This window comes from Mustela putorius, unplaced genomic scaffold, assembly GCF_011764305.1.
Source record: "Mustela putorius furo isolate JIRA1106 unplaced genomic scaffold, ASM1176430v1.1 tig00003853_pilon_pilon_pilon, whole genome shotgun sequence".
Classification (NCBI taxonomy): domain Eukaryota; kingdom Metazoa; phylum Chordata; class Mammalia; order Carnivora; family Mustelidae; genus Mustela; species Mustela putorius.
The window spans coordinates 52,526,895-52,547,375 of NW_025422005.1; the positions used below are offsets into that span (position 1 = coordinate 52,526,895).

The 20,481-nt window shown below is 41.6% G+C and overlaps 1 protein-coding gene and 1 long non-coding RNA gene across 2 annotated transcripts in view; one reads left to right on the plus strand and one right to left on the minus strand.

Moving 5' to 3' along the window:
- The window catches only part of CACHD1 (cache domain containing 1), a 205,604-nt gene that overhangs the window by 59,366 nt on the left and 125,757 nt on the right, over nt 1–20,481 (plus strand). The window lies entirely within an intron of this gene.
- On the minus strand, nt 651–19,981 carry LOC106006874. The gene is made up of 3 exons (XR_001181193.2): nt 19,894–19,981; nt 16,360–16,437; nt 651–3,636 (listed from the first exon to the last, which is right to left on the minus strand). It is a non-coding gene; the product is annotated as an uncharacterized LOC106006874 (long non-coding RNA).

The window sequence follows — 20,481 nt, forward strand, 5'->3', positions numbered from 1 at the left end:
TTTGAAAAGGCTTGTAAAGGTTTGCTGACTTTTTTGTTTTTGTTTTTACATACTTTGAATGAAACTATCTGTGCTGTTTTAGCTGAAAGGAGAAGCAGCCTTGGGCAGCTCTTTTTTACTATTTTGTATAATAAGGATAAGAAAAAATATTGACCGCTGTGTGAATAATTCATATGCAAGAGGATTTTCACCTTTTTCTAGAAATTGTCCATTGTACCTTTTTGTCCTATTTTGCTCCATGTCTGCTTTCATGCTTCATGGTAGAAGATCCCATATAGCATCATACATTGAGTTTTTAACCCTTGACTGCACGACATTCCCCAAGTTAGCCTGTTTCCTACCTCATGGGAGGGGGATAAGAATAATACACTGTTTCAGATCTGTGTAAAAAGTACTTCAAAGTGCACTCTATTTGCTTGTCTTCCTGATTTTGAGGGAAATGACAGCTAGTAGTTAATTACCAAAGTCCAAAGAGGAATTCTTAAAAAAAAAAAAAAAAGTTGCAGAGATGACTTTCTGTATTGTGAGAACAATTGAATGGTAGCTTTAGGGTGGAAATGATCCTTGAAATGTTTTTAATCATGTCTTTAAATTATGGAAATAACCTGTTCAATGCAGGAAAGATTCTGGAAACAGACACATGTGGTGGTGGTGATTATTGCTTTATTTGTTGTTCTTACTATATTCCTGGCTGCTTGTTTCCATATCTCATTTTTGTTGTTTTTAATACAGCAATCCCATGGGCAAGAGAATATTACTCCTATTTTTCAGCTGAGGAAATGGAGCAAGAATGGGCAAGTAACTAGACCAAGTTTGCATTGCTGGTGCAGGGAGAGTGAGAATTGGAATTTTTATGGGAATGAAGAGCCTTAACTATGTCTCCCATGTGTTTATTCCCTGTGTAGCCATAATACCGTCACCCGTGGACAGTCTCGGCAGTGTCTTTCCCACTCATTTCTCTTGGTGAGGAACAAATGTCCTCTTATAAAATCCCAACATTAGTTTGTATTCTGTTTTGTAATGCCTCTGAACGTCCCGTAAATCTAGACAAGTGAAGTTGGATATTAGGTCTCCTGTCAAGAGGGGCATTGAGAGAGAGTATTCACCACCAGAGACTGAGGGAATAAAAATATGATCCTCTAAGAGTTTAAAATGACAGCGATCATGAAGACTCTCTCAACCACGAATACGTAGTCAAAGAATGTCCTCTAGATAAGAGATCCAAGATTTGTAAACTGATAGCCTGACAGAACATTCTTTGCTCCCTCTTTAACATGCATGTGTCAAATTAGAGGCTCTGAAGAGTCGTGTGGTTTTGAGGTGCCGGTTCTCCACGTAGCTCAATTAATTCCTCGTCTTGGCTCCTCTGCCACACCGTGTCACTGATGACCAGGTACAGTAGTCTGAAGTGTTTAAATCTTTAGGATTGCTGTTGTTCCGTAGTTTCAGATGGAGGTCAGACATTAAGGGGGCGGGCTGGCATTTCAGTGTTTTCCCAAATACGAAGGTCGTCCCCGCCTAATTGATCTCACATGTGCAGTGTGTTTTAATGTGTGAGATCACTCCGTGGATGCTCTGGGTTTTCATGGGGGTAATGGCAACACTGCTTGCTTCAGCCCACCCGTGAGGCTACGTGGAGAGACCTGGGTGCTGGAGGGAAGTAGAGGAAGGCTAAGAAGCCCCCTGACCGTGGCTCACTGCATGGCTCTCCCAGAAAACTGATGGTGAGGCTGAGGACACCATCCACTCCATTTTCATGGTGTTATGGAAACCTTAGGAATGTAAGCAACCGATTTGGGGGGGGGTTTGCTTTTGTTCTGGGTGGGTGCTTACTTTTAAAATTATTATTGCTTTTAAATGGACACACGATCTAGGAACTGGCGAGAATTGAATCAGCATGAAGTGCTATTAATAGGGCCACATAAAAACCTGCCCGAGCACTGCTTTATTTAGGTATAGGGGCTGTGGGCCCCCTCTGGGACTTAGGGTCAGGAGTTAGCGCTCCTCTAGCTCTGGACAAGCCACAGTCCCTTAGAACCCGTATGCATGGGTGGTAAAAAGCCCTGGACAAGCCACAGTCCCTTCCAACCTATATGTGTTGGTGGTAAAAACAACAACAACCCCCCCCCCCAAAAAACCCAGGCATAATTTCAGTGGTGGCCATCCCTCTCAGGGTGAACTGTTCTCTTTCTGTGTGTAAGGTTCAATGCATGGTGTGGGTCCTGAGCCATACTTGAGGTGTGTGCAGGATTCTAAGCGAAGGAGGGTTTCTCTTCTCAGCTGCTCCTTTCTTTTTCATTCATCTTTCAGTGGTAAAAAAACTGTATGAAATGATTCATAGCTACCCATGTCTGTGGGAAGGACCAGAAGGCCCTCCAGTGACTGACTTTCTTTTTTTCTTTCCTTTTTTTTTTTTTTAAAAGCAGTTCCAGATTGAGAGAGAGAGAGAGAGAGAGAGAAACAAAGGTGGTTAATAACATTAACAATGTTATTCCCAGAAGAAAGTTCCAGCCTGCTAGGACTTGTTTTGGAATTTGAAAAGTCCTGAGCCGGCCGAGGGCTCTGTAACCAAGGATTCTCTTAGACTTCTGAAGTTTAAAGAGACTGGGGGTGGGAAGAGAGCATTAAGGGAAAGAAGCAATTAAGTTTAAGTTTCAAAATTGATGAAGTGAAGCAATTTCCCATTCCTGCTAATGCAAGAAGCTCTGCAGATTTATATTTTCCATGTGAATCAGAAACCCGTTCTTCTCCTTAGAGCTGTTGTGGGGAGCCCTGATGCAGAGACCATTTCTTCCAAACCCCTTCTTTTTTTTCTGACAGTCTCTGGTTTGGGTTTACACCTCCGAATGGTAGAATCTAGGCGTCAGTTTATTACTGCAGTTCTTTCTTAAAACCTCTAGGAAAAGGACAACTACATGAGTCATTTAGCTAGAGGGTCATGAGTGGATCAATTAATGGAACCTTTCTGTGTACTTGATACATCTTTGGGGCGTGGCAAGCAATTTGGAGTCCATGGATCCGGATTTTTCTGTGTGGGTAGAAGAGAAGATCAATATAAGGAGTTAAAGATGGATTCTTTTTTTTCCCCCCCCTTTGGCAAAATTAGTTAGAAAAATAGTGTGATTCTTATTAAATGGCACAAAATGCATGAGTGGGGCGTGTATGGGGGAGACAGATGCAGATCTCCTTGAATGCAGGGAATGGAGTAGTTTCCTGGTCTACCCTTGCATCTCTACAGAAGCTGTCAGAAGTCGAGGTTATCTGAAAGTTGGAATCCCCGAGTGCAACCCATGTGCCAGCTAGATTGTCGCATTTCTCAGGTGTGCGATTCACTTCCTAGCCCTGAAACATTGTGGAGCCCATGGACTTTTCCTGGGTTCAGCCATCGCACCAAGTGTCCAGTCCTTGCTTCTGACTTCAGGTGAGAGAGTCGGCCTTTCCTTGGAGGTCTCATGATCACACATTTCTTGTCGTAGCTGTAGGAATATGCTTGCACACGGTGCTCTCCTGAGATCATTTTGTGGTCTTGGGAGACCATGGCCACTGCCGACACTTTAAGATCTGGAAGAACTGAATTGTGACCTGCCACAGTCCAGTCTCATGGCTTCTCTGGGGCTTGGAGATGGTCTGTTCATCCTTTAAAAAAAAAAAAAAGATTATTTATTTATTTATTTGACAGAGATCACAAGTAGGCAGAGAGGCAGGCGGTGGGGGGGCGTGCGGGGAGCAGGCTCCCCACTAAGCAGAGAGCCCAATGCAGGACCCTGGGATCATGACCCGAGCCTAAGGCAGAGGCTTTAACCCACTGAGCCACCCAGGCGCCTCTGTTCTTCCTTTTTTAAAGATATGTTTTCTGTTCTCCTTGTCATCAAGGCTTAAAATCTGTTTCCTTTCTCTGTGTTCAAAAATAAAGCAGAGTTTACTATCACAATATTGCCACTATCACAATATTGAAATTGAGTATTCAAACCTAAAAAAGACTACTTTTTTTGTTGTTGTTGTGGGGTGGGGGTATTGCCAGTATTGATGACCACATGATCTGTGACCTTACCATGGTAATTCTTACAAAAATCAAATGGATTTTCTAAAGTCCCTTCTTAATTAGGGTCCGACAGTGAGCCCTGTTCCTCAGTTGTCATTTTGGATTGCTAATTGGCCCAGTGCTGTGGACTCTCAGTGTCCCTGCTCCTGCTAATGCTGACTTCTCATATCCTTTCTGTATGTTAATGTATGTGGCACAATGCAGAATGAATTCTGTAAAGGAAAGGGGGGACGAGTTTCTGAAAGATTATCTCCATTTATAATGTGAGCCACACTACTTTAGAATTCTACAATACCTAAAATAAGCCTGGTGTCTAAAATCAAATCTCTTACATGGTCTAATTATGTAGGTAGATTTTACTATCCCAGTGTTCTAATGTGAGTTAAGTTTAGATACCTGCTCCCCCCACCCCTTTCCTGTTTCTGAAGGAAGGCCCAGCTAATTTACTGCAAATGAAATAAGTATTTTGGAGAAATAGGTTGACATTTAGCATTCTGGTTTGAAATTCCTCTGACTGTTAAATATTTAATGTGCTGCAAAGCATCCTTAAAAATTAAATATGAATGAGTTTTAGAAAACCTTGCCGTGGTATAAAAAATTGAGATTTCCCCCCATTTCAAGTGTGTCTGCGTAGGGAATCTTAATTATGTTTAATGAAGATGACATTATATATTTGATCAGCACGGGGACATCCTAAATAATGAAGTTAATATAAATAATGATCCTTCTGAATAATACTACAGTAGCGATTTACTTTGGATAAGTTACTAGTTTTGTCTCTGGAGGCTAGTCACTTTATCCCCCTGTAGTTTTTTGTTTAAAGTTAAGAGTGAAGTCAAATGACCAGAGAAAATTCCTTTGTTGGAAAAAATTTTCCTAGGTTTATTGCTTTGGTAATACTAGTGCTTTACTTCTTTAGAGTCATGAGATTTAGGGTACTTTTAAACCTTTTTTGTGAGATTTCTGAAAAGAAGCATTATCGTTATTACTATTATTCAAAAATAGTTTTCTTGACATTTGAATTTATAATCACGTCTATATTTTTGCATAAAAAACATTCTAAAAAATGATGGTATTCCTCCGATTTAATGGTGTGGGAATGAAATAGACCCTTGGATTTATTCTACAATTTTGACATCTGACATTAAAAAAAAAACTTATATTTTGTCATATTTTTCTGCCTTTCATTAGGTTCTATCCTATTCCAGTTGCATGCTGTCTCAAGTATCAGTTTTGAAATGGGAAAATGAGATTTGAGGTTCATGAGTGTATAGTGTTGGTGCTTGCTTTTGTAAAAAGAATAAGTTTCATTTATTTCCCAAAAAATGTTTTCAGTTAAATTCCATGAATTTTTTTTGAAGTCCTTTTTCTAAAAGAAAGGGTTTAATGTCTGTACCCTATCTGAAAACTTTCAGGAACTTTGCTTTTATTTTTTTCTGCCTTTGTAGTTACTATAGAGAACATTGCCTCTCTTTTTCTTTTTTGACTAGGTAAAACTAGCATCCTAAAAATGGAATCTACTATTGCTAGTATTCTAATTACCCAGTTTTCAAACTTCTTTGGCATTTTTGATGCATCTGTCAATACCTTCACAACCAATCAGTCGAGAGCTCAGAAATGCCCCTTTAACCGTTCCTGTCTTTCTGTTCTGGAAAGATGACCTTATTCTAGCCTTCCATCTCTCCCCCGTCTGCCCACCCCTTTTTGGTTTATTACAATAGCAACAAAAGTTTTCATTTACTGAATACCATGTGCTGGCTACTGTGTTACTGAGGTAAATGAATTATCTTATTCATATTAACAATAGTCCTATGAAGTAGGATGCTGTGGGTAGAGAGGAGAGTCTCCAGGTTAGGTGATGGGCCCTGGGCTATTCTGCTCTTAATTGGCAGAGCTGGGATTTGAATCCACAACAGCCTTTGACCCCATCTTCATGTTCAACTGCATATTATGTTTCAGTTTGCTGATGATGGGTCTTCTGTCACTGCCAGCTTATCCTGGTTGGGGTCTATATCAGATCAGTTTATTCCTCTGCTTTATAACATTATTTCAAAGGGTGCCTAATACTTCTGACTCTTCATGGCTTTGCTTTCTAGATCGTCCATGATTTTGTCCAAGTCAGCTTTTTCATCTTTGTTGTTTATGGTAAGGATTGCCTGGCTAGAATAAAAATAAAGAGAGAAAAAGATGCCTTTGAGACTAACTTTGATATGATTCTATAATTAGGATCATTTGCTGTTCCCTGAAGTAACACAGTGCCTGCCTAGCAGTAAAAGATTGTGTCCTTTGTGGTCAGAATCTGATAGCACAGAACTCTTACTTTCAAACTTAAAATTACATTCAGCACTTTGCCCTGTAGTTTAATTCGAAGAACAGTGGGTGCTTCAGTGCTGATGCCTGGTGCCTGAACAATTTAGTATTCCCTGGGGCCATTTGACTTTGCCCCATCTCCCTTCCACAATGAATCTCAGCTTTCCTTCCTAAAGGTTAAAGACTAGCAACTTTTAAATGATAGGTGAAAACTTAGCTTTAAGAAATGACATTGGAAAATCAGAGTCATTGACAAGATCTTAAAAATCCCTAGGTATACATCTGAGGTGTGTGTGGTGGGGGTAGTTAATTGGAGAAAGACCAAGATTAGAAATTGTGAAGCTGTTGAGACACACCTTTTAGTTCTATTTAACTGGTTAAGGCAAAGAGTGGTACAAGGTCCCCCCCCACCCCCCCCATCATGGTTAGTGGGTCAGCTCTTTCCTCTGATAGTTAAGTGGAAAGAATGAGCTCAGATGTGTCAATATTACATCCTTTTTTTTTTTTCCCCCTTAAGGAAGAATGATACAAAACAAATACTTTCCCCCTAAGCCTCATTCTTTAGCAGGAATTTGTTTCCAAAAAAAAAAAGAGGAAAAAGAAAAAGTCTGAGGAAATCTTATTGGCAGTTAATTATATATCACATTCAACAATTTCTGTAACGTAGAGCAAGTCTGTTCATTGCATGGAATGTTTCTCCATTGGCTTCATTCCTTAAACTTGGAATTAATGCATTGTGAACAAAATGAAAAGCCCCCTTATTTAGTGCCTGCCCCAAACCCCTTTGAAAGGAAATACTCCCAAGGTCTAAAAATCTGACAGCTATGGGAAATTTAGTGCCCTGGGGTCTGCTGCAATTCTATTGACGTTAAGCAAAATCTTCACCTGCCTGCGTTTTCATAGTGCTTATGGGTTCTTCCAATTTTTAATTGGGGTTGAAGAGCTTAGGAAGGGAGGAATCCAGGCAAACCTCTGGTATGTCGTGAATGGAGTCCCAGGACTTGGGATGCCTAGCAAATACTTCTACCCTCTACTATCCCTTTGTTTTCACTAGTGACTAAGGTGAATGTGAGTGTATATGCAGGGTGTAAAGAGGCACGTAGGGTGTGTGCACATGCAGGCACAGAACTTAACAATTACAGAGAAGGCTGCCCTGAACTTCCGGAGGGAGGTAGACAAGGTCAACATGTACATAAACTCTGGCAGAACTCAGAACTGGCAGAACTGTCTAGAGAGGTGTTCAGAGTGAGTTTCTGCTTGTTGATTTGCTTACTACCCACTGGTCTCTCTTTGTTGCTCAAGCATAGAAATGTATTTGCTATACCAGTACAGTCTGAGCGTGTTTATACATGGACTGGTTTGGTTGGTGATCCTGCTCTCTGTGGCCAGAACATCTTTCCTCTCATGGTTCTGATTAATGCCAGACTCTCAAACTGTTAACCTGAATACTGACCGCTTCTGGGGGACCTAATGAAAGGCAGCGTTAACACCACAGAGTCAACAAGGATGTACCTTACCCTGTGCTGGGCCCTCAGAGATGGGGAAGAGTCTGTCCTTCTAGAACCTCACAAGGTAGCAGAGGTAAACATGTAAACAAACGGCAGTGGGTTTTGTTACAGGTTAGAATAGGGCAATGTCCCCACTGCATAGCAATTGGGAAAGAAAGACTTTCCAAGGATCCTTAATGATGAACTGACTAGAAAAACTAGAGGCCAAGTCCATTGTAGGCAAGGGAAGTCCCCTCTTTGAATGGTTCTGTTGAGAATTCCCATAGGGTGTTTCTCTCATGGTATGGTTACTATTAGTGCCTCTCTCATGAATTCATTGAGTGGTCCTAAGTGCCAGGGACCCTGGGAACAAATCAGAAATCCCCCTCTGGTGTCGTACATGCCCTTATGGGGAGACAGACAGCAAAGCAGAAGAGAGAGGACATGTCAGATAGGACCAGAGCTACTAGGGTTGCTGTTTTGTACAAAATGGCATTTACCCTGAAGCAGGGAGGGAACAAATCCATACACAGGCAACATGTTTCAGAAAAAGGGAATTAGAAGTGCCAAGGACCCGTGGCTGGAAAGTGCCCGGCCAGTCTGAGCTGCATGCTGGGGGCCAGTGTGTCTGGAGCAGCCTGAGGCTGGGAAGAGGGCAGGAGAGCAGTTAGGGGGCATGCATGACCTAGGTACTGGCTTTGGAATGAAGCAAGGGGGTGGGCTCTTCGTCTGAATTGCTTGGGAAGTGACTGGAGAGTTTGGACCTGCAGGTGATACAGAGCCGTGGCCGTGAAGTCAGACATATCTGAGTTCAGATCTCACCCTGGCACTTACTAGCTCTTAAAAAAAAAGAAAAAAGCTGTGAAGAAATGACAGAGTTACTGACACTGTTCTATTTTAAATAGTTTCATTTAGCAAATTAACTCTTAGCACCAGAAGGCATCTAACTGTGCCGTCTATAAGCCAGTCTCAGTATTTCTTTAAAGCATTATTTTAGAGAACAGTATCTTTGCACGGTATGTTCTATTCACAGAGCACAGTTCACAGTTCTATGATAGATCCCTTTTTCTCTCATTTTCTGTCATTTTATCTCTGTGACTGTGTACAAAGTCTCATTAGTTGATAAAATCAAAAGTATAGGTTTGGGGCTATTGATTAATGTGAATCCCAGGTCAGAAGCAAACCAACCAACCAGCCCTCCTGCTGTCTCCCCTACTCTGCGCAGCAGGCTCTAAGAATTCCTGTTAAATGCTGGGATGGAGGCTCCAGGTAACTTTGTGTTGTATTTGGGTCGGATGTCCCTTCCTCCTGCTGACCGCTACCTGTAGCTTCTACTCATGCCTCCCTCTTCTCTCTGGCTCTGGGAGCTTTTGGGGTATGTCTTAAGGCTAAGTGTTCTAGAGTCTAGCTTGGGATTAACTCAGAGTCTGCGTTCACCAACAGAAAATAGCAAATACTATGAAATTGGGCCACCATGGGAAGGTGAGCATTTCTAGAACATTCAGCTGGAGAGGGCTAAAGCTAGGATAAGGGAAGCTCATTTGCTGTTCCAGAAGTCTGGGGGACCAAGACCTCAAGGTCCCAGATTCGAGTTCTAGCCTCTAGAAAAGCCCAGAGTTGTAGGAAGAGCACCGCCATCTTGCTGTAGCTTGGATGTGTGAGTTTGGAGGAAGTTGCTTGGTCCTAGTGAGCCTTTGTTTCCTCCTTTATAAAACAGGGACACTAACACATACCTTTCGGGGTGGTCGCATGACCAGTCAGAGTGCTTTCCTGCTTTTCTTCCCCTGTCCCCTCAGGAAGCCCCACCCAAAGCCCTAATCCTGAGCATGGGGACTATGAGTGGAGAGCAGCTGTTAGTGTCTGAAGATTTGAAAAAGCCCCCCCGCCCCCGCTTACCCCTTGAAGTGGTCAGCAACAATGGGTATATCTCTCTCCCTCTCCCTAGCTGGTTTTTTAATTTTTCTTTTACAGAAATTTCTTTTAGCCAGATCCTACTTTAAAGTATACTCCACAGAAATTTGGAATTATACAACAATTCAGCACAGAAGAGACCATACTGACGTTTCAGACAGACTCACAGTAGAAGTACTGATTTGAAAGGTTCCCTAGTGTAGAACTCTACGAACAGTGATGAGTAGATCATCTCCATGAGAACTGTCTGGATGATTGTCACACATACCGGCCTCCTTCAGGCCTGTGGACTTACCCTCTGTGGCGTGGGGCCGAGGATTCTGCATTTCATAACAAGCAAACCAGCGTCCGTGAGGGGCCTCTCAAGTTGGATAACCACTGCCTTAGTGACGGAAATTCAGTGTATGAAACTGCATGGAGCACCTACTATGTGCTCTGTCCGAGTCCTCACAGAGATAGTAACTAAGGCCTCACAGCTGTGACGATGAGGCAGATACTATTGAGATCTGGTTTGCATTCCACAAAGTCACCCACTTAAAATGTGTCATTGAATGGTTTTCAGTGTATTTCCAGAGTTGTGCAACCAATGGCATTATCTAATTTGAGAACATTTTTACCATCCCCCCAAGGAGTAACTATTAGCAGTCCCTGCCCAACACCCTTTTTTAGAGCTGGGAAAATTGAGGCTCTGGACACGCGAAGCAACATGCCTCCAACCTCATAGTACACAGGGGAACCGAGGGCCAGAGTCTAGCAGTCTTGCTTCCAGAACCCATATTCTTTCCACTATACTATGCTCCCTTCCAGGAACTCAAGCCAAATTAAATATTTACTTGGGGAGAATAATTTGATGTTCTGGTTTTGTCCTTGTTCAGTAGTTTTAGATAACATATTTTTCCTTCTCATTCCAACTGGCATTTGGGGGTAAATAAATAGGGTTTAGTTTTTAGTTAGTATGCAGTACAGCCAGATTTTTAAAATTACATGAGAAATCAGCACGTTAAAAATGTAGTAGTGGGAGATTGAAAACTTGAAGAAGCCAGCATTTGGTCCTGCCCCTCGTTGGTGACCTGTCACATACCTTCTTTGAGACTTAGTTTCCTCTTCTGTCAAAGAAGTGAGCTGTACCAAATCTTGCATTTATTCATTAACTACTCATTAGACATATATTGGCAATGATGCTGGATATTCAGGGAAAATAACCATCCATTTTCCTACCAGCTATGCTTAATGGTGCAAAAACAATATGCTGGACACTGTCCCATTTAATTCTGACCACAAACCTAGTAGATGGCTGCTGATCCCTCTATCCTGTGTCTGCAGGGTGGGAGGTATGTTGCTTAAATTTCCATGAGGAAGGTTTAAATAACTTGTACTGGTCACACAGCTGAGATAGTTGAGGTCTAGAGGATTCCACAACCCAGACCTTAGCCCCTATGCTCCTCTCCAGGTGAGCAGTTAGCTAGTGACCCCAGTGAGCTCACTACCAGTGTTTATAAACAAATACCTGTAGTACAATGTGAAAGTAAGTATTCAGTGCTGGCAACAAAGGGGGTTGAGTTGTTCTTGCCTCCTAGGTAGGGCTGGATGAGCCCATGGATTCTGTTGAAGGTAGAGCCGATGAGTGTCTTCCCTCCTTTCCAGCAGCCCCTCTCTGCTTAGTAGGTGCTGGTTGGATTTTTAGGGCTACTTGCCTCCCTCCATCCTTGCATTGCCCTGCAGAGCACAAGGTGCCCTGCCTATAGAGCAGTCCTGCAGTACGAGATTGGGAGAGGACAGCACCTGTGCTGCACCCTTTTCCAACTTCAGTTTACTCCTTTGACCTCGTTGGCATATATGTTCAAAGCCTTGGGCTCAAGCGAGGTACAGATTTGGGGTATGTTCCCACAAGGTGGTACCATCAATAATCAAGGGGAAAAGTCATTTTCCCAAGGCCCCAACTTGTTGTGGCTTTCTAAATCAACTTGGGGAAACCAGTAGGTTGAGACTGGGAGCCAGCCTTGGAAGGGCACCAGGAGCTAATGTGGAAGCCATTTCCTGGACGTACAGAGCATTCTGAGATCCATCTTTTTACCTAAGAAGGCTTCTGAAAAGCTGACGTAGAGGAGTTTCTGGCGTTAGGATAGGGACATGCCGTGGGTAATCACAAATGACTCCTTAGTCCTGGGAATTGTTCTTTTTGGAGGATTTTTCGAAGTCCCCGTTTTTTGAGCTCTTACTGCAGGTGAAGAATAAGTGCTATACATGCATCGAAGCTCACAAAAATCCTGTGACCTAGCTCTTTTGACCACTTCCTCCTTACAACTTAGAATATGGAGGCAAATTCACCTCTCCAAGACCACCCTGTCGGCAACAGGATTTTTTTTTTAATACCCCTTTCACATTCCAATTTTTATTTTTTTTTTAAAGCCCTAAAATTTGAAGAACATTTCTAGCCAGCATTTATTTATTCATTAAAATCATATTGTGACTCTGAGCCTGGGGAGTCATCATTCATCAAAATGTTAGTTAATAATTATTGAGAATCCTGGCGTGTGGTGTTGGGAGCCATGGCAGGCGAGGGTTGTTACCATGGTATTCGATACGCGTGACAGGCACCCCGGCTGGGAGAGCCCGAAGAACGGTGCAGGCAGGAGGACCTGGGAGACATTTATGTAATCATATTAGCATCACATTTATTCTGAAAAGGCTAACTGCTTTGATTCATGTCTTAAACACCCACATTTAAACTCGCCATTCTCGAGATTGGTTTTCTCTGTTTAAATTTTCATCTTAAGATCCTTTGACTCCTTGGCCTCTCCTCCTGTAGCAAGTCTCAGAGATAGGTTTATTTTATATATATATATATATAATTATATTTAGCATTTCAAAGTCGGATTTCATCAGCGAATATAATTTTCTTGAAACCTCTATCCTGTGGCAGATAGACCGAGCATTAGTGGCTTCTCAAATTGGTATTAAAATTCTAACATGAGGGTAGAATGGAAATTTGAGGATCGCTGAGTTTTCTATAATCCGTTTTTCATTTTCTAGGTGAGGGGCACTAGGCCTGGGGAAGTTCAGTGACCCCAGCAGGCCATAGAACTAGCTTGTACAGAGCTGCAGTTTGCCAGCATTACTCAGGTTTTGATGTTTTGAGGTATGGTTCCTGTGCCCCATGATTGTACTAAAAAAAGCATCTCTTGAAATAAGAGACTGTACCAGAATTGCATTTATGAAAATTATCTCTGCTTGGATGTGGTACAAATGAACATTTCTTGTGAAAAGCAGCCGTGACGGCCTCCACGGTAGCGTATTTTAAAATGTCGAAAAACCAGTCGTCCCCTCTGAACGCAACACTGAGACTGTGCATTAGACCCCAACAGTTGTTTTTCATTAAGTTATTTTTAAATAATTTTTCTGCACAACTATGTTTCAGGCTCCTTCCATAACGTTACTCTGTGTAAGTGCCGTTGGGATTTGCACAACTGAACGGAGCAGTCCTGGAGGATTTCCTAACTGCACAAAGGAGATAAGACACATGGGAAACTTTAGGCCAGGGTCCTTCAAGTGTCATGCTAGATGATCCCGTTCATTTGGCTCTTAGAGCTGTCACAGACCCTTGGGATAGGAACTGGTTTCTAAATGGCCTAGAGTTTTTTGTTTCCCCTTTGTGAGAAGTTAGTAGAGTGGGTGCCTGGTTCTGAGTATGTGGAATATAAACATTCTTAAATCACCGATTTCATTGTGTCACTTCCCGGCTAAAAAATCCTTTTAACAGCTCTTTATTTCTTGGCAAATAGACCTTTACTCATTTATTCATTCAAAAAATATTTACTAAGTGCCTACCCTATGCATAAAATCCCAGCTTCTCTTGCTGCCTTGAAAAAACGCCGCAGTCTAGCACCATCATTCCTGTTCCATTTAGTTCAGCTTCATGTGCCGAAGTTTCTCGTATGAAACTGTCTTTGTATCAAAATGCCTGATTTCAGAGGCGCTCTTGAGAATATAAGCTTTTCCGGAAAGAAGCAGTGTCTTCATCTTTGAATACCCTTTTCCCAAGGAAATGGGGCCAGTATGTAGTGAGCCCTTCAGAAAGGCTTTTTTGGAAGCCAAAGGACCTAGAATACAATGTAGGATCCGCATGGGCAGGGGTTTTGTCCGTTATGCACCTTCTTTATCTTTAGCATGGAGAACAGTGCCTGGCTTAAGTATTTAGTACTTAGGGCTAGGTCCTGCCTCTGAACACTTTGAACTTCTCTTTGGAGTTTGTCCCTCCCTCACCCCCCAGCCCAGCATCTTGGGTCTGTGCCACACATGCTAAGCTCAAACCAAGTCTGCCTTTCATTGTTGACTACTCTTTTTTTTTTTTCTTTTTAATTTTTTAACTTCTCCTTCCAACAAGCCCGTGATCTCCTCGAGAATATGGGGCCATATTTTACATGGTTTCCAATTCCTTCAGAAAGGACATGATTGATTGCCTGAGTTATTAATTAAACATTGTTGCTTAGGTCTGGAAGGTTAGGCATTGCAGGGTTTCTAGTTCCCTTTGTCTTTAATGGATGGATTCCTAAAGACCCGAGCATTTGAATGGGTTTGTCCACACACAGAACACTTGAATATTGACGGCTTATATCCTTAAAGTGCCGCCTGCTCCCAAGAATAAATGCACAGCCATTAAATAACCCCCACCTTTTTTCTTTCAAGGTGAAACAAAAAAGCCTTAATGGAGATCTAGGGGGTGGAGAGCGAAGGAATTAGGAGTTAGGAGAGTGGAAATAGGGAGTGGAAATTTGGCACCATCTGCAAAGCGTTTGGGCAACTGAACTTTCCATTTCTGAGAGGTTGCCATGTGTATTGTCATGAATATTACTTATAATCAAGTTACGTTGGCTAAAGGCTGAATCTTTCCAACATGTGGAACTGATTTACTTGCCTTTTCCCCTAGTACTGGACTCTTTGAAAACCAAAACAACAACAACAACAACAACAAAAACAAAAATCCAGTCACCCTTCAGAAGTTTTATTGCATTTAGGGGAAGTGTTCCCGTCTCGTTCTGCCTGTCTTTGTTCTCTGGGTTCATAGTTACTCACCCACTCTTCTCGTTTTGAATGCTGCAGCAGGAAATCCAGTGATCAGGATGAGGAATTTTGCTTGCTGAGATTATTGCTTTAGATTCTCCCTGCTAAATCAGACTACAGGCTGTTCGTTTCTTCCTGTAATTTCTTTTGAGGGATGGAGTGGACCCAAACAGGAAGCTCTTTGTAGAGGAGACACTTGTCACTGACTTGTGACTCTCCCACATGCTTTCTTACTCATGTTGGTTTGAAGGGTGTTAAGTTAAATGACATCAAACGAAGGAATTCATAGTTTCTTTTGCAAACTTGAAGTACGCAGGCCTCTGTGTATGGGGAGTGTGTGTGTTTGTAATTGTGTGTGTACTTACAGCCCAAAGAAGACCGGGAAGGAAAAAACAGGGATGGGGGGGCAAGTTTTATTAATAAATTGAGAGAAGGGAGAACATTCCTTATCTTCAAAAGAAAGGATACCTTTCTTGTTTTTTGGTGTGTTTGTCTTGTTTTTGTTTTGTTTGTTAGCTGGTTGAGTGACCCACCAAAATACTGATCCGAATGATTTAATGCCCAGATTAATGGATATGCTAATGCTTATTTATGCCCACTAGGTACAGTTGTGGTAAGGACCAGTTTTCAAGAATTTACAACAAAATTAGAACCTAGAAGCCAAAAAGGGTGGAAGAGAATAAAGTAAAATGTAAATAATAGTTGGTTTTTATTGAGTAGTCAAGACAATAGATTTCTTCCCCTATTCTTCCTTTATATATTTTAAAATTTTATACAATGAACTATTTTTTAAATTGTCCTATAGAGTCTTTGCTTCAGAAGTTCAGAGAAGGGAAAGATTACCATTAGTGGGAAACTGTTCAGAATGAGCTGGGACTTCAGTATTACACAGGTCTTTTTGCTCTCCCCATAGCTCCAATTGTCATAGAATTTGTATCATTCAGAAAGCATTCTTAATGCTCTAACAGTAATAGAGTAATAATAGAGTAACGAGACTGGATTAACTGTGAAGTACGTTCATAATGCCTTTAGTGCAGTCTGTATAAATTCCTCTTCATGCTTATGAAGTGAGTTAATAACATGTGAAGTACCTAGTGCCAGATAGTAAGCACTTTATAAACAATAGCTACTGTCATTTTTTTCTATATATACAACATTAAAATGAGCTTGTTGGGTCAGGACATGGGCATCTAGGGCACCATTTGCCACAGGGTCCTCTATTGTGCACTGAGTGTTTTGAAATTCCCAATCTAGGCTTTGCCATGATTTTCAGTTCTGAAGTGTTAACATTTATCCTGAAAGGGCAACAGCCCTGTTTCTCCCAAGTCGGTACGGTATTCAAAATCTAATTTTTATAGCGAGGGTCAAGTGTGAAAGCTCTCAAGGTGGGTGGTGATCTCATCTTTCATATAGTTGTACCTGAATGTTTGCCCCTTTTCCTGAGTGTGGCAACTCTGAAAAGTGTTCTTATCCGTTTTAAAGGAAGTACTTGCTCCATTTTGAGATGGGAGTGGGATGGGGAGGAAAGAAAATACATTCTCAACTCACTTTTCACTGGAAAGCCTTGTGACTGTTTTGGGCACTTTCTTGATTTTGTGTTGTTTTCTCTGTTCAGATGGTATTTACCTAGAGGATGATACATACGTTTTAGGGTAGGGCAAATTTTACACCTAGACTTGGCCACTTACTTACTAATGTTCAACTTTGGGAAAGTTTAGTCTCTCCCAAGCTCAGTTGCCTTGTCTGTAAATGAGTACATAGTAACAACTGTGAAGGGTTGTTGTGAATTTTAAGTAATACATTGTAAAGCACCTGAATCCATTCTGGGCCCTTGATAATTTACATGGTAACATTATTATGTGCAATTTACCCACCCTCCCCAACACACACATGTAATTAGAACAATACTTGTATATTTAAATGCTGCTTTAAAAATATTAACAAAAATCATTGTAAACATACTTGTATTAACTATACAGTATGCTTCATTGAATGAAGAGTAATTAGTACTTTGTTGCTGGGCATTTAGGTTATTTTTTTTTATTTTGCTTTTTAGTGGAAACCTTTTCAATATTCTTGGTAAACTATTTTCTTGAGCCACTTGTATCCAGAATGAATGAACTGAGAAATTGGAGAAAATGACCAAGATTTGTAGCAACAGATTCATGACTTTAGAATGCAGAAAAATGAGCCTCCACAGAGGAGGTCTTTTTTCTGTACCTTACATATGTTTAATAATGTAAGGCTAAATAGTCTGGTAAAAATCACACAAGGTCAGGGACACCTGGGTGGCTCAGTAGGTTAAGTGGCTGCCTTTGGCTCAGGTCATGATCCCAGTGCCCTGGGATCGAGTCTCACATCGGGCTCCCAGCTCAGTGGAGGAGCCTGCTTCTCCCTCTGCCTCTGCTCTCCCTGCTTGTGCTCACTCGCTCTTTATCTCTCTCTGACAAATAAATAAATAAAAAATTTAAAAAACCAGACAAGGTCTAATCTAGGCAAAAGGGATCCCTTAAGAACCTAGTAAAAGATTATGCATGACGTATGCGTACAGGGAAAATGAAATCATGCATATGTTTTCTTTTCTCAAACACTTAAGTTGCCATTAATTTCCCTGCCCAGAGATTGTTGGAGTTTGTTGTAATGACAGCACTTTCTCTTTTCATGGCTAATATTGGTCAACTTCTTGAGATAACAGTGGTGATCTATATTTTCCTCCTCTTTGGCCACAATTCCTAGAATCCTAGGAAGAGATCCAGGGCTGAATGAAGCTATTAGTGAACTGTCCGCCAAATTGGCTTGCAACAGAGACCTGCAAACATCAAGAGAATACGCCTTTGAATAAAAATTCAGTCCTGCATTTTCTTAGCAAAGATCAGGGAGGGAGACCAACAGAATGTCACTTGGCTTGTAAAGGTATTTCTTCACTGTGCTGTTGTGCTATACCATTCAATTAAATACCTAGTTAAGATTTGGCAGAGCTGTTGGAGGCGTGAAGGTGGAACCCACTGTCTGGACTGTGACCATCTTATTAAACACTCATGTAATTGTTCCTGTTCCAGTCATGCGGGATTCTCTTGCCATCTGTTAAGTAGACTCAATTAAATACATTTGGGAGGGAAGGAGATGGCAGGTAGGGAGGAGTGGGTGAAGTGGGGACAGAGAAGGACTGAGGTGTAGGCCTTGAGAGGTGGGGGCGGGGGAGTAGGCTACACACCACAAACGCACATGTGTGTACACACAAACACACACGGCAGGATGTCATGTTTCCTTCTCTTGCAGTAGAGGTGGGGAGGGGGCTTGTAGTCAGTTGTTGACATTGATTCTTTAATTTCTAACTTTGTGAGTTGAACCTCCTCTTTGGGGGAGGAGGAGGACGAAGGCAGTGCTTAGGGAAATGAAAGAGCAGAAATGAAAGAACAGAATATGGGATTAAATTGGGTTAGAAGTTAAAGAGTGTCCAGGCTGGATGAAAGTCAGGTAAAGATACCCCCCGCCCCCGACCCTTGCAGAAAAATCAGGTTAGTACAGTGCCACTGGATGGGAAGCTCAAGAATTGAGGAATGTTCCATACTTAGAATATGAGGGAGCAATTAATATGTAGCCTCAGGGAATGCTCAGGAGACCTTATCTGTGAGTTGCTAGGTGACTTTCCAGTTGGTGTAGTCCCAGTTTCATCTGGATTATAGATTAGATGTAACTTTGTCTTGGAGTATTTATAATAATCGGGATAATAGACTCTTTTCCTTTTTAATACAACATCTTTAAAAAGATTATTTATTTATTTATTTGAGAGCTCACAAGCAGGCAGAGGGGCTTAGGAAACAGACTCCCTGCTGCGCAGAGAGCCCCGTGCAGGGTCAAGCCCAGTGCAGGGTTGATCCCAGGACCCTGAGATCATGACCTGGGCCAGAGGCAGAGGCTCAACCCACTGAGCCACCCAGGCACGCCATAAATAATTTTGAAAATACAGGAGCCATTTTACCAGGGTGTATTTTAAGAGACTGCCTAAAATGTATGTTTAGAAGTGAAGTATAACATACACAGAGAAAAGAACACAGAGGTGTCTGATGGATTCTCGTAGAAGTGAACAAAGTCCTTGTAACTGGCCCCCAGATCAAGCAATGGAACGTTGTACCATCCGGGAAGCCGCCTCATGCCCTGCACTGTTCCTTCCTCTCACAGAGGGTAGCCACTCTCTTGACTTCTGACCAGAGAGATGAGTTTTGCCCAGTTTTGAATTTGCTATAAATGAACTCTGTACATTTTGCATTCTAGTGTTTGTCCACTTTCACTCAGTGGTGTTTGTTGGGCATTCTTGTGTGGATGCCTGTTGCAGTTGTGGGTTCATCACCATCCCGGGGCCTTTCATTGTGTGACGACTCGGCGGTTTGTTCTGTTGCTGAGAGGCATTTGGATGTTTTCCAGGTGGGGGCTCTGAGGAGTAACAGTGCTGCGGTGAACATTCTTACGCTTCTCTTTTGACAAATATATGAACATGTTTCTGCTCAGTGTATTACCAAGATGGGAAATGTGGGGTCATAGGGTATGCACATAATTAAGTTTAGAAGATCTGCTGGTTTTCCAGTGTGTGTGTATGAATGAGAGAAAGGTCATTTTTGTCCAGAGTACTCTGTTCTCATGAGCATAAAAATAAGATGTCTTGTTTTCTTTTGGTTGTGGAAGTAAATTCAACTGATAAAGAATTCAGTGAAATATTTCAACTTGAAATAACTTAAAACTCGTCACCCATTTTAATGATCTTTTCACTGTACAATGAAACATATTTTTATTATAGTAGAAAATGCAAAAAAGTAACGGGTGGGGGTGGGCTGCATCTTTGCCTTTACTTCTAGGGAATTATACACCATGGGAGTTCCTTCAGACTCTGTCCAGGTTGTGCTCAGATTTTAAGAGCTCAGATTTCTGGAATTCCTTTTGTTCTCCAGGGAATTGGGATAAGGGAAAGGGACAACTTGGAAATAGAGCACAGAATGCCTGCCCCACACAGCCATACCCTAGCCCTGGCCCTGTGAGCGAATCATCTAGGAGGCCTGGGCAATCTGACCTTTTGGGATTGCTCACCATTTTCCCGTTTTAGGACTGACCACTTTTTCATTTTCATTGTTCAAGTCCCTCCAGCAACCAAGAAACTCTTTACACTGAGGTCACCAAGGTGTCGGCTAGGTATATCATTTGGAATGCCTGGCTCTCAAATTAAAAACACCCACCCTTGCTCCAGAATTCCGTATTCTGTATTCTGAATTCTCCTGTATTCTGTTCCTTTCACAGCTTCACATAGCAGGAGAAAGTAATAATAATAATAATAATAATAATAAAGACCTTTTGTCTGGGACTCTGAATCACTCAGACATTGGTTATAGTCTATATTGACATCGGATACATACATTGTTTTGCCAGCACATTATATCTTGCTTAAAGATATAATAGTAGTAAAGATATAATAATATAATGGTAGAAAAAAATCCCCAATAGGCCTTTTTATCTATATGTAGGTGTTGGGATTCCTAGGTGATCCTAAACAAAAGGGTGAATACATTTAATAGCTTTGCTAAAATCTATGCTTGTTTTTAACTCAAGACCTGGGTTCAGACCTCAGCCCTTGAATTTTTTTTTTCTTTCTTTCTTTTTAACTGTAGCTTTCAGTCTGTA